Source organism: Entelurus aequoreus, linkage group LG05 (genome assembly GCF_033978785.1).
Source record: "Entelurus aequoreus isolate RoL-2023_Sb linkage group LG05, RoL_Eaeq_v1.1, whole genome shotgun sequence".
In the NCBI taxonomy this organism is placed as follows: domain Eukaryota; kingdom Metazoa; phylum Chordata; class Actinopteri; order Syngnathiformes; family Syngnathidae; genus Entelurus; species Entelurus aequoreus.
In genome coordinates this window covers 65,637,643-65,652,432 of record NC_084735.1, presented here as the reverse complement: position 1 = coordinate 65,652,432, position 14,790 = coordinate 65,637,643, and positions in this window count along the sequence as shown.

The following is a 14,790-nucleotide window of genomic DNA, read 5'->3' as shown; positions in this document are numbered from 1 at the left end:
CACACTTAGCTACTGAGCTAACGTGATAGCATCGTTCTCAAATGAAGATAGAAACAAAATAAATAAACCCCTGACTGGAAGGATAGACAGAAGATCAACAACACTATTAAACCATGTTCATGTAACTACACGGTTAAAAATTCTCAGCCTGGTAAGGCTTAACAATGCTGTTGCTAACGACGCTGAGGCTAATTTAGCAACTTAGCAACCGGACCTCACAGAACTATGATAAAAACATTAGCGCTCCACCTACGCCAGCCAGCCCTCATCTTCCCATCAACAGCCGTGCTCACCTGCGTTCCAGCGATCGACGGCGTGACGAAGGACTTCATCCGTGGGTTTGGCGGCAAGCATCGGCTAGGCGTAGTAAGTAGTCCTTGTTGTGTTGCTGTAAGTATTGTACTTAGCCGCTAATACACTGATTGATCCCACCTACAACGTTCTTCTTTGCAGCCTCCATTGTTCATTAAACAAATTGCAAAAGATTCACCAACACAGATGTCCAGAATACTGTGGAATTTTGTCGAAGAAAACAAGAGGTTTTTATATCGGGTCCGATGGGGTCCAACCACTTCCGTGGATTTTGTAACGTCACGCGCATAAATCATATCCAAAGGAGTTTTTCAACCGGAAGTGTGGCGGGAATTTTTAAATTGCACTTTATAAGTTAACCCGGGCGTATTGGCGTATGTTTCAATGTTAAGATTTAATCATTTATATATAAACTATCAGACTGCGTGGTCGGTAGTAGTGGGTTTCAGTAGGCCTTTCATGAATATGTAGAATATACTGTATGCTGAAAGCCTGCAATTCTGGGAGGAGGAGATGCAAATAAAATTATGCAACACAAGCAATGTGATCTATCGACGCTGGAACTGTTCTGCAGGCGCTATTTTGCGTCTTTATTTAGCAAAAGTACACGAAAATGGCACAGTTACACACACGGCTGTGAGTAAAGAGGTGATTGCGCTTCAAAGACAGATGACGGACAGAATCCTCAGTCCGTGTGTGTGTTAACGTAATTGGACTGCCAGAAATAAAACATATTCGACGTATCGTCTATTCAACAATATCAATTTATAATTTTATAACAGCGTTCAGAGACATCAAAAACAGCGCCCGAGCTCAGAGCCAAATGCATGAACCTTATGATTTGACGCTCTGACATTGCTTGTAACGACTTTCCAACATTGTAATAACATTTAGAAGTTAAATCCCATTTCATGATAGCCTGCTCAGTGGCCTTGTGGTTAGAGTGTCCGCCCTGAGATCGGTAGGTTGTGAGTTGCCCAGCCGAGTCATACCAAAGACTATAAAAATGGGACCCATTACCTCCCTGCTTGGCACTCAGCATCAAGGGTTGGAATTGGGGGTTGAATCACCAAAATGATTCCCAAGCGCGGCAACCGCTGCTGCTCACTGCTCCCCTCATCTCCCAGGGGGTGGAACAAGGGGATGAGTCAAATGCAGAGTGTAGTTTCACCACACCTAGTGTGAGTGTGTGTGTGTGTGTGTGTGTGTGTGTGTGTGACTATCAGTGTACTTTAACTATTAAGTTTTAACCACCTGAACAGTTTGGGACAGCAATAAATTAGAGTAATATGTTTGAAATATTTTTTTCCCCACCACAGATCCATTTTAGGGATACTTGTGTCATGATCTTTCACCGCAGGTTACCTTGTTTTGGTTTTGTATTGTGTACATCCTGTGTTTGAGGTTTGGTTACCTTTTCAGCGCTCCTTCCTCTGGTCTACTCACACCTGACCCTATCATAATCAGGAGAGTTTATATGTCAGCTTCACCTGCCCATTGCTGATGGATGATTGCTTGTGTTTGTTTGTTTCCTGTGCACTTCCATGTGGCACTAGTTTTTGTTTATTCTATATCAAACACAGTTTTACTTGCACACTGTCTCCTGTTCCCGCATTTTGGAGTCACAACTACTGTAACAATGCGGCGTTACCGTAACAAAATGATCCAGCCGTCAAGTGACCCCGCTGAAAGGTACAGCGCTACGAAGTTTGAGTGGAACTGAACGGTGTTGAAGGCAATGGAAGCAGAGAGTTTGTGTTAATCACAGGAGGAATTTGAGCCAAAGTCGCGGGGACCAGACAGGCATCTGGTTCCGATAGACTCTGTTTGGTCCATAGTTGCAGCTCCCTTTATTCTTCCTGTGCACTTCCATGCGGCACTAGTTTTTGTTTCTTATATACTAAATACAGTTTTACATGCATGCTGTCTCCTGTGTCTGCATCGACTACCGCAACAATTCGGCTCGGCCTTAACAACTTGGCTAAATAAATATGTAGGGGTAGTGCACGACAAAATGTTGCAAACCACTGGTTTACAGGTCAAAATAAAAATTCCTGTCTGCCTTTATTATTAAACTCAAATGATACTAAGCAAGCTTCGGGGGGAAATGTGATATTTGTCTAGTAGACTGGAGGCCAACAGCCAATGATTCATGGATTACGGCTGACAAAACTCGCTATGCCCCAGGCCCTGGCACTGGGTGCTTGGCAACCTTGCTGGTAATGTGTGATTTTTATTCAATGCAACTTTTGATTTGCCTTTAATCCATCCGTGTTTACGATCACTTTTTGCTTGAATGAGTATTCTAGCAATGAATACGTATTAAAGAAAATAGCAGTCTACGGAGTTTGTCAACATAAACACCACATCTCTTAATTGGTTTTCAAATTATGTCTTTAAGCAAGAAAATGATCCAAATGAAAATAATTCTAAAAATGCTGTGAATGTCTTTGCTTCGGCTCCCAGGTGCTTTTTCCTTTCCAGTTTTTGTTTTGAAAAGGTACATTGCTACTCCAGGGTCTAGTCTCAGGAGCTCCTTTTAACACAGCTTTAATGGCTTGGAGAAAACACAACGTAATAATATTTAGAATATGGCGTAACAAGCCAATTAAAGATGCCTTGGTAGGCAAGTGGCCTGAATGGAAGAGGAAAGGAAAGCTACAAAACTTTTTCTTTCAAGCTTGGGAGGAGACAGCCATGCTTGGCCTGTCACTCAGCAGTTGGCTTGTGTCTTTATTCATGAGCTTCATCCTGGGTGACTCAGAATTGTTCAAGTGGACATTGTCTTCGTGTTAAGTGCGTACTCTTACCCCCCCCCCCATATAGCAATTTAGTCAATTGTCATTCCTACTTTGGAACATGGGCCTGCGAGTGATAACGTCATTAATGGTAACATACATGAAAGGACTACGGAGATGAATGGTCAGGAAAACGGAAATAAACCAAGCCAGCTTCTACCTGCTATTGCCTTCTTCTCTTTACCGTGTGCAACCTCAGGCCCATTAAACTGGCTTTAACATTTGCTACATCTGTAATGTGGCATCTCAGCATCCCTTCCACCCTCCCCCGAGACACCGGAATAATCTCTACTAAACCTTCAAGAGAGAGGGATTTTATCCTTCCACTGACAGATAGAGAGAGACAGAAAGAGAGAGGGAGGGAAAGAGCTGGCTACTGGAGGATAACGACATAGATAATGAGCTGGCTGTCAAAAGCCTTTTTTTTTTTTTTTTTTTTTTTTACCATTCTTTCTCTCCTCTTGTCCCTATTCCTCAACTTGTCCTGCTGCTTAATCACTGCAGACTTGCTCTGGCTTACTTTTATAGTCCATGAACTCTCGGACCACAGTAGACACATGTAGACCACCACAGTTCTGTTTGACTCTTTTGGATGATACGGTAGGTGCAATGAAATGCAGTATTTATGTAGAGCAGTGGTTCTCAAATGGGGGTACGCGTACCCCTGGGGGTACTTGAAGGTATGCCAAGGGGTACGTGAGATTTGTTTTAAATGTCTGTCAAAAAGAACTGTGAAAAGAAATGCAACAATGCAACATTCAGTGTTGACAGCTAGATTTTTTGTGGACATGTTCCATAAATATTGATGTTAAAGGCCTACTGAAACCCACTACTACCGACCACGCAGTCTGATAGTTTATATATCAATGATGAAATCTTAACATTATAACACATGCCAATACGGCCGGGTTAACTTATAAAGTGACATTTTAAATTTGCCGCTAAACTTCCGGTTCGAAACGCCTCTGAGGATGACGTATGCGCGTGAGGTAGACCGGCGAACACGGGTATGCCTTCCACATTGAAGCCAATACGAAAAAGCTCTGTTTTCATTTCATAATTCCACAGTATTCTGGACATCTGTGTTCGTGAATCTGTTTCAATCATGTTCATTGCATTATGGAGAAGGAAGCTGAACAAGCAAAGAAGAAAGTTGTCGGTGCGAAATGGACGTATTTTTCGAACGTAGTCAGCCACAACAGTACACAGCCGGCGCTTCTTTGTTTACATTCCCGAAAGATGCAGTCAAGATGGAAGAACTCGGATAACAGAGACTCTAACCAGGAGGACTTTTGACTTCGATACACAGACGCCTGTAGAGAACTGGGACAACACAGACTCTTACCAGGATTACTTTGATTTGGATGACAAAGACGCAGACGTGCTACTGTGAGTATGCAGCTTTGGCTTCTAAACATTTGATCGCTTGACCGTATGTGCGCAACTTTTTTTTGCGTATGTACGTAACTTTTTAAAAATATATAAGCTTTATGAACCTTGGGTTAGGTGAACGGTCTTTTGGGCTGAGTGATTGTGTGTGTTGATCAGGTGTTTGAATTGTATTGGCGTGTTCTATGGAGCTAGGAGCTAGCATAGGAGCTAGGAGCTAGCATAACACGTACCGTACGTGCGCGTCACGTACGTAACTTTTTAAAAATATATAAGCTTTATGAACCTTGGGTTAGGTGAACGGTCTTTTGGGCTGAGTGATTGTGTGTGTTGATCAGGTGTTTGAATTGTATTGGCGTGTTCTAAGGAGCTAGGAGCTAGCATAGGAGCTAGGAGCTAGCATAACACGTACCGTACCGTACGTGCGCGTCACGTACGTAACTTTTTAAAAATATATAAGCTTTATGAACCTTGGGTTAGGTGAACGGTCTTTTGGGCTGAGTGATTGTGTGTGTTGATCAGGTGTTTGAATTGTATTGGCGTGTTCTATGGAGCTAGGAGCTAGCAGAGGAGCTAGGAACTAGCATAACAAACACGCAGGTGTTTTTATGCAGGATTAATTTGTGGCATGTTAAATATAAGCCTGGTTGTGTTGTGGCTAATAGAGTATATATATGTCCTGTGTTTATTTACTGTTGTAGTCATTCCCAGCTGAATATCAGGTCACCCCCGGCTCTCACAGCATCTTCCCTATCTGAATAGCTTCAACTCCCCACTAGTCCTTCACTTGCACTTTACTCATCCACAAATCTTTCATCCTCGCTCAAATTAATGGGGAAATTGTCGCTTTCTCGGTCCGAATCTCTCTCACTTCATGCGGCCATCATTGTAAACAATAGGGAACTTTGCGTATATGTTCAACTGACTACGTCACGCTACTTCCGGTAGGGGCAAGCCTTTTTTTTATCAGATACCAAAAGTTGCAATCTTTATCGTCGTTGTTCTATACTAAATCCTTTCAGCAAAAATATGGCAATATCGCGAAATGATCAAGTATGACACATAGAATAGATCTGCTATCCCCGTTTAAATAAAAAAAATTCATTTCAGTAGGCCTTTAAAGATTTTTGTTTTTGTGAAGAAATGTTTAGAATTAAGTTCATGAATCCAGATGGATCTGTATTACAATCCCCAAAGAGGGCACTTTAAGTTGATGATTACTTCTATGTGCAGAAATCTTTATTTATAATTGGATCACTTGGGTTTTTTTTCAACAAGTTTTTAGTTATTTTTATATCTTTTTTCCCAAATAGTTCAAGAAAGACCACAACAAATGAGCAATATTTTGCACTGTTATACAATTTAATAAATCAGAAACTGATGACATAGTGCTGTATTTTACTTCTGTATCTCTTTTTTTCAACCAAAAATGCTTTGCTCTGATTAGGGGGTACTTGAATTAAAAAAAAATGTTTACAGGGGGTACATCACTGAAAAAAGGTTGAGAACCACTCATGTAGAGTACCTTTAATAATGCATACATAAGACAGGATTTGAGGATTTTTGACTAGCAACAAGAGTTTTTGGTAAAAAGATGGAGTATCCCAAATAGTCACATGCATGTGATCCACTTAAACTGCGGGTACAGTTGATAACAAGTGCAAAAGAGGGGCAGACCGCCTTATTTAAATTAGGATTTTGCAGGTATACCGGCTGTCACCATGGAGATACTCAGTTCCCTCCACATTTATGACATCATGTAGTCAAATCTGTAGCGTTTGGTCACGATTCTGACATGAAGCACACAAATATATGTGCCACCTTTTCAAAGCTACGTTGAAGTGCGATCTAGACAAGGGGCTTTTAACCTTTTTAACCTTGGGGCCTAACTTTTCCACTACAGAGGTGAAGGGAGCCCACTCAAATATAAACACTGAGGCGACGTCTACACTAAGCCGGATAACCCCTTTAACGAATAATTATATAGCCTAAGCCCAGTTTCAGCCACACTAAACTATCGTTTAAGGTCCCCCTCCTCTGACAATTTTTTACACGGGTAAGTCAGCCGTGTATTTCTTGGATCTCCGGCTCTTAGCTTTGTATGGACTCATTGATTGTTTACAAACTGAGTTCAGAGAGGAAGTGACGCCAGAATGACCACGCCCCACACAGGAAGTGATGTCAGAAAGAACGCGCCACAGCCAGCCTCATAATAAAGCAGTTTCGTAACTCTGAGCTAACCACTGGAAATATGGAGGCGAGTCATCCAGACATGCCCGTGTTTCTCCTTTCGTCTGTACAGACGCTTGTGGAAATTACACATGAATACCTTAAGAAAAAGCGATTGCAGCTATTTGGGATACAACGCTTCTCAGACGGCAAGAGAACTTTCGAATGTCGAGGTCATTTTTAATAATGATATTGAGGATGCCCCATGTTGCTCTCATATTATTTTTGTTCCTGTCCAATAATTCACTGTAATATTCTTTTCTACATGATCGTAGTATGTTTTTTAACTTGTTTTTATACTATTTGTACTTAATATCTGCCTCTGTAGTTCTTTGTGCTATAATTTTCTATATAGTGTATTCTTTTTCTTACAAGCATTGTTTAATCCTTTTGTCATTCATGGTTGATTATTCTTTCTCTGCTTACTACTGAGTTGTTTCCATGGACAATGTTTGTCATAAAGTATTATGAACTTGTTTAAGAAATGTTCATATGCTTCATCAACCTCTTTTTCATTGTACACATTGTCCCAATCTTGCTTTTATAGCTCACTTTGCAAATCAAAAAGTGCAAATGAAAATACAGATTCACCACATTAGTCATAATTTTTGCAGTTAAGAAACTTCTCCTGGATTTTAGCTACAGACTTCTTCTGTTTTTCTAAGATTGTCATTACTGCCATAAGTGGTGGAAACGTGTATTACAACTGAGTACCACTGCAGCCCACAGCAATGAAAAAGATCATTTTTGACGGTTCTCTTGGAGGCGCTCGCAGCACAACAATGGGCCATGGCCCTATGGTTAAGAAACACTGGTCTAGACAACAGACCCTACTTTTAGCACGCTAAATGTGCTACGGTTTATGGTTTAAGTTTATTTCAAACATGCATACAGTCACAACACACAATACATCACAATTTCCTGTTTCTCTTTGCATTATGTTAAAAAAAAAAAAGGGGTAGGAAGAAGCAGATCTCATTTAATCCCAACCCTTTTTCCATTTTATAGCCATTATTAACAGTTTTATTAATTTCCTGTTCTCAATTTGAACACAAGTTAGTCTATAAATGATAAAATAAGTTGTAATTCACATATTGAGATGAATAAGATTATCTCATTTTCAATAAGTTCAAAATGTTTATTATGCTTATTCTTCTTTGTACTTTGTAAACAATTTTGAAAAGTTTTTTTTTAAGCTGGATCATATTAGTACTTTGTTTGACTTCTTTGCTCAATCCATTCCATAATTTAAATCAATTTATTTGATAAAGGTCTTAAGTTTTTTACATGCATAAAATTGTGATAAATTAAATTTTTATCTGGGGTTATATTTCTCTTCATTTGTTGAGAGGAATTGTACATTCTTGGTAAGCAGGGTATCATTTGCTTTATGCATAGTTGTAATTCAATAAATAAAGGGTTTGAATGTTCTGTATATCCAACATTATGGGTTATCTAACTTACCTATTTTTTAAACATAGTTGGTGAATTAAGCATACTTGAGTATATATTTCCCCATAATTCTACACAATAACTCAAATATATTAATATTAACACTAGGGAGCAATACAGAATATGGAGTGATGTTTATCCAATACATATTTTGCTTTATTCATTATTTATATATTTCTCGTCACCTTATGCCCCATATGTTATATGAGATTTCAAGGTCATTTTATCACCAACAGTGACACCCCAAAAAATATTTATTTTACTCTTTTTTTATCTGATTAGTTTATTTGTATTTGTGTTTGACTTTCTCTTCTACTCTTAACAAGGAGCATTATTTTAGTTTTGCTAAGGTTCAAGGATAGTCTCTTTTTGTCAAAACATGTCTTTAATTTCAAAATTTCTTCTGTTATTATTTTTATGAGCTTCTGTGTGAACTCTCCTGAACAAAACACAGACAAATGTCATTTACCGTATATAGATTGAACAATTTTGGTCACAGTATTGATCCTTGGGGTACACCATAGGATATATTTAGCGCTGCAGTTCACCCAGCATCACATATTGTTTCCTGTTGGTTAAGGAGCTTCTTACCCAGTTCAAGACCAGCCCTCTGATGCTGTACCGTTCTAATTTTTTGATTAAAATACTATGTTTAATTGTGTCAAATACTTTAGTTAAATCCATAAACAGTGCAACTGCACATTGTTTACCATCTATTGCATTGGTAACCTCTTCAGTTATTTGGATTTATGCCATGCATGTTGAAATGTAAGCTCTGTATCCATATTGGTTGTTTGTTTATGATTTTGTTCAATCTGTTAATAAATAGTTTTTAAATAATTTTAGAAAATTGTGGAATTAGAGAAACAGGTCTGTAATGTTTAAACTGGTGTTTGTCTCCAGTCTTAAAACTTTTGCTATTTTCATTTTATTTGGGAATTTGATGGATACGTTACTGATATACATAATGGTTCTGAAATCTCTTCAGTAATCTTTTTTATTGTTTCCATATAAATTCCATTACAATCATTTGAGATCTTGGTTTTGCATTTATTCATGATTTTAACTATTTCCTCTTGTGCCATGTCTGTGAAAAACATTAAGTTGGGATTTCTATTTATGGTGTCATTGAAGTCTTCAACTGACACTGGGTCTGGAATCCTTTCCTCCAATTTTGGTCCAATATTAACCAAGTACTTATGGAAGATTTCAACTACTTCTTTCATATTGTCATTTTTTACGTTTCTGTCTCAGAAGTATTGAGAGTAATCTCTTTTGGGACCATATTAGTAAAGCTATTGAGGATACCCAATGTTGCTCTTATGTTGTTTTTGTTCCAGTCTAATAATTGATTGTAATTTTATTTTCTACATGTTCGTAGTATGCTAGTTAGTTTGTTTTATACAGTTAGCACTTATTTTCTGCCTCTGTAAATCTTTGTGTTATAAATCCATCCATTTTCTACCGCTTGTACCTTGTTCTGTATAATGTATTATTAATAATACAAGCATGTTCCAGCCCTTTGTAATCCATAGTTGATTGTTCTTTTGTTGCTTCCTACAGAGCTGTTTCCAATGTTTGTCATTAAGCATCATGAACGTGTTTAAAAAATTACCTCTATGTCATTTTCATTGTAAACATTGTCCCAATTTTGCTATTTTTGCTCATTTCTGAAAGCAATCATACTGTTCTCTGTGCATATTCTTTGAAATGTCTTTGTGGTCCATGTTCCTCTTCTTTGTTTCCATCATAGATTTTGAAAACTGGCAGATGATCTCCGATGTCGTTTATGATCAGACCACTTGTATTATTATCAAAATCAATGCAAAAAATATTATGAATAAGCGTGGCATAGTGTCCAGTGATTCTGCTTGGATTTGAGATTTTAGAATATAAACGTATGCAATACATTGTATCTAAGAGGTCATCAATGAACTTTTGCTTATCAGGGTTCAATAGGTCAATGTCAAAGTCACCACATAAGAAAATTACATTTTGACTGATGTCAGTAAAAGTTGTCCCTAAACATTTCAACACTTGACTTAGGTGTTCTATATACATATACACAGCTTATGTATACGTGTTTGCCTTTTACATGACATATTTCAATGGTTATGCATTGTAAGATATTTTCAATAGCAAATGGCCTGTTTTATTTACCAGGTTAGGTTCGTTTTTCACGTATACAGCTAATCGTCCTCTGTTCATGTTAGTTCTGTTGATATGTGTAGTTCATATCCTTCCAGATCAAAATCTATTCCTTTTTTATCATCAATCCATGTTTCAGTGACAGCGATCACTTTGAAGGGTTTGTCGAATTATTCTAAAAAGTGCTTCATGTTGTTGTATTTTGCATACAAGCTTCTGCTGTTAAGATGAATAATTGACAATTTGTTATAACATTGACCTTTACTATTATATTGTTCATAAAAATATGTATTACTGATGTGGGAGAAAAAAATGGTATCTGGATCTATGCCATTCATCAAATCCTGGCTTTTGTCTTCTTTGTTGCAGAAGTTTTACAGTTCCATATTTTATTGTTCAGCAGTCTTTAGTGTTGTTTCATTAAGATCTAAGAGTGTAGATGGATGTGCTCCTGAATCCAGGTCTTCTTGTTCAGTGGTTCCTTGGAACGTAGTAGTACAAATGTTGAACGTCTGTGTTTGTTTTCCGTCAGACTCCATTACCATTGTCGTTGTCGAAGTAGTGTCAACTTTAATATTTGTCCAGATCCTTGATGTCATGGACAACAAATAATCTTGCTTCTGGACCGTCATTCAGCCTGATGTAGATTTTAGGGTTGGCGCTCCCAGTTCCTTGAATCTTTTCCGTGCTTACTTAAGTCGCATGCTTCCTTAGCAATTTCAGCATTACATTTGGTGAGGTGCTCATTCATGTACAGATTTGTACCCTTCAGCTTCTTTCCTTGTTTCAGCAGTGCTATTTGAAATTTTCTGTTAACGAGTTTCACGAGGATGTGATGTTGTCGTTTCTTCCATTCAGTGGGATGCATGTTTCGATGGTATTAATGTCGACTTCAATATCCTTTGATTGCAGAAAGTTTACTACTTACTGCTCTTCTGAGGAAACATCCATTGAGTCTGGTTCTCCTTTATTATCCATACATTTCGCATAGCTTCTTGGGTTAATTAGCGCCCTGTCACGATGATATCATTAATTTGTTTATCCTGATCCATACTATCTATGATAGTTCTCAAAATTATGTTTTGTTGTTTCACTGCAATATTTTCCTCTCGGACACTCTTCATCTCTTGACAAATTTCTGCTTGCTCTTGACGCATTTGCTCTTTTAAGATAACCACCACCTTCTCCTTGAGATCTTGAAATTCCCTTTTCATGTTAATCTTGGATAGCAGACTTTATATATTTTCTTGCATGCTTCTCATGTCATCTTCAAAATCTAATATTGCTCTTTCAGTGTCTGCTTTCAGGTCTACTCTCAGGTTATCTATTTTTTGTAACATCAAGTCTCGCTTCCTTTCGTGTTCTGCATTCACAGACTCATTTGATCCAGATGACACCGAAGGTGCTGGGATATTAGTTTTTTTTATTAGCTTTTGATATTGTAGTGTTAGCAGCCCGCTAACGGCAGTTGCCTCTTTACTGACTAGCAGCACTTTTAACTTGTATATTTCAAAAAAAGTGTACCTTGCGCCGTTCAAAAATTTACTGGAGGTGTCCGCCCGTCAACTAAAATCACTGAGGTCAGAAATAAATGTAACTGCTTCGAACTCTTGCCGTACAATCTCAGTGTAGCTTCTAGTTGCAAGACAACCGCTTTGAATTGCGGTTGATATAGCCTTAAACTAAAGGCTCTTCCAAGTCGCTTTTTTTCAGCAAATCTGTGCCTCTCACAAGACCAAGAGCAGTTCAAAGATGCCAGCTGACTCCCCTGTAGCTTTGACCACACCTAGTGGTCAAAAAAGCTTCAAAATTATCAAAAACTGTGGTATGAAAAGCAGAGCTCTTTTCCTTTGTGTCTTTTCCTGCTAACAGGATCGACATGCTAGGTGCTAAAGGTGATCCAGACGCAAATTAAATCAGATTGCAAGAAGTTTTAATATATAACAGATACAGTATATTATAATACATCTCCTATATTAAAAAAATAACATTGTTAAAAATCCAAACATTTGAATTTGTTTTAATCATCAAATTTATGTCATCCAGCAGCTATAAAATCCTACAATTATTTTGCTGAAAAGACGATGTCTAATTTTATTTATTTCTGAAAGTCCAAATATATTTAGACGCACACAAAACAGAATATTATCTTTCTAACATGATCACCTTCTTTTGTCACAACCATGAACAAGAACATTCCACACTTGATAAATGTAGACGCAAAACAACGGCCGCAGAACAGTTTCTCTTAATAAATTATATTTTCTAAATTAGTATATTTGCATCTCCTCCTCCCAGTATTGTGGGCGTTCTGATAATCAACCTATATTCTGCATATACATGAAAACGGACACCCTAAATCAGGGGTCCCCAAACTACGGCCCGCGGCCCGCAAGCGTCCAAAATCAAGCCCGCGAGAAGTCCCAAGTATAAAAAAAAAAAAAAAAATACGTATTTTTTTTTTTTTGTCTTTTCTTATCCACTTTGTACCACTTGCTACTCACGGTGTCTCCTAGCCGCTCAGGCAAATCATATTGTCTAAAAATGCATTTTCTCATCGATAACGTGACATCATCGCGCGTGCGGAAAGTGCGCTATATATATCTAATACATATATATATATATCTATATATATGAAATATATATATATATTTATATATATATATATATATATATATATATATATATATATATATATATATATATATATATATATATATACATATATATATATACATACATATATATATATATACGTACATATATATATATACATACATATATATATATATATATATATATATATATATATATATATATATATATATATATATATATATATATATATATATATATATATATATATATATATATATATATATATATATATACATACATATATACAGCCCGGCCCCCAGCCAAATAGTTTTAACCCAATGCGGTCAAAAAGTTTGGGGACCTCTGCCCTAAATGGATTGTGCTGTGTATTGTGCTCATTTAAGAGACAAAATTATCTGCAAACAAGCTTCGTAGATCAACTTTGCATGCGCTATCAGGTTTGCGTGTGTTTTACTACATGCAAATGTAACCGCCTGGTTTAGTCCCTGCTTTTCTGTTCCATCGGATCGATGGATCTGGGGATTGGGGGGAATCAGTGTTGGAGTTGGAGAGACTGCGGAGCCTCTGATCCACCTGGGCTAGAAGGGCGATGCCGTCCTCTCCACACAAGGTGCTCCAGGGGATGAAGATAGTATTTGAATCACCCAATCAAAAATCTGACTTAATAATAGATCAGACAAGACCCTGGTTTCAACTGTGTTCTTAAATAACCATGAATTAGCTTAAATACTTTTAACTTGCATTAATTAGCTCAATTATGTCATTAATCACCAATCATGTATCTCAAATGCTTTGGTTTACAATGTATTTGTTTTCAAAATATGAAATATCAAAATAAAAGTTAAGCGCTTATTATAGTTCTTTTTTTCCAATTGTTCAGATATTCAAAAATATATTAAATGTTTCTTTAAATACAAAAATACAAATACTATTTAAATGCACCTTTAAGTTCACAATTAAACGAGGTAGGTTAATTGTACAAAGTTCACATTAATGTTCAAAAGGGACTTTTGTGTAGCAACTTGGAGGTATATAAGGTTAAAACGTGCTAAATATCTCTCACTTGCTAGCACAGGTGAGAGATGCATTAAAACTTACCCCTTCAATCACTAAATCAAAAGTACTCAGTATTCTATTACTTCAGTAAAACAAAAATAATCACAGCGTTCCCAGCATGTGCTGTAAACATGAACAAAATAAATATCACCAACACTTATGGCTGAAATAAAACATCACGTCATTGTTAATCACTCACCGCTGATCAAGTGAAATGACTGCACATAGGGATGTCAGTCTGTGAATATTACACTCGGATGTCACACAGCTCTACAAAAAACAACACAATATATGGATCAAAACTTGTATAACAACATTAGAAATGTGGATGGATGAAATTGCAAGCTTATTTTCAAGCCTTACCAAGTGGATTGCAAAGGATTGTTCGACAGGTTCTCCGCATGTAGCCACGCATGGACCGAAAAAACAGGAAAGGGAGTCATAATAGATTTTTATCGATAGATTTATCAGATTTAATTTTTTATTATCTATAGCAGGGGTGTCAAAAGTGTGCCCCGGAGGCCATTTGCGGCCCACAGCTAATGTTTTAAAAGCCCACAGCACATTCTAAAAATACTATTAAAATAAACAAAAACATAACAAAAGTGAAATAAAAAAGCTTAAAGGTGAAATGTAATTTAGAAAAAGTTGCAATGTTGACTAATAAAACAAAGCTGTTTTTTTTTCTTTCAAACGGTCATCGCTCAAAACATAATATTGAATCAAAATCAATGTTATTATGAATTATAGTACACACACTGTCAATTCTCTTATATACTCTTTCATT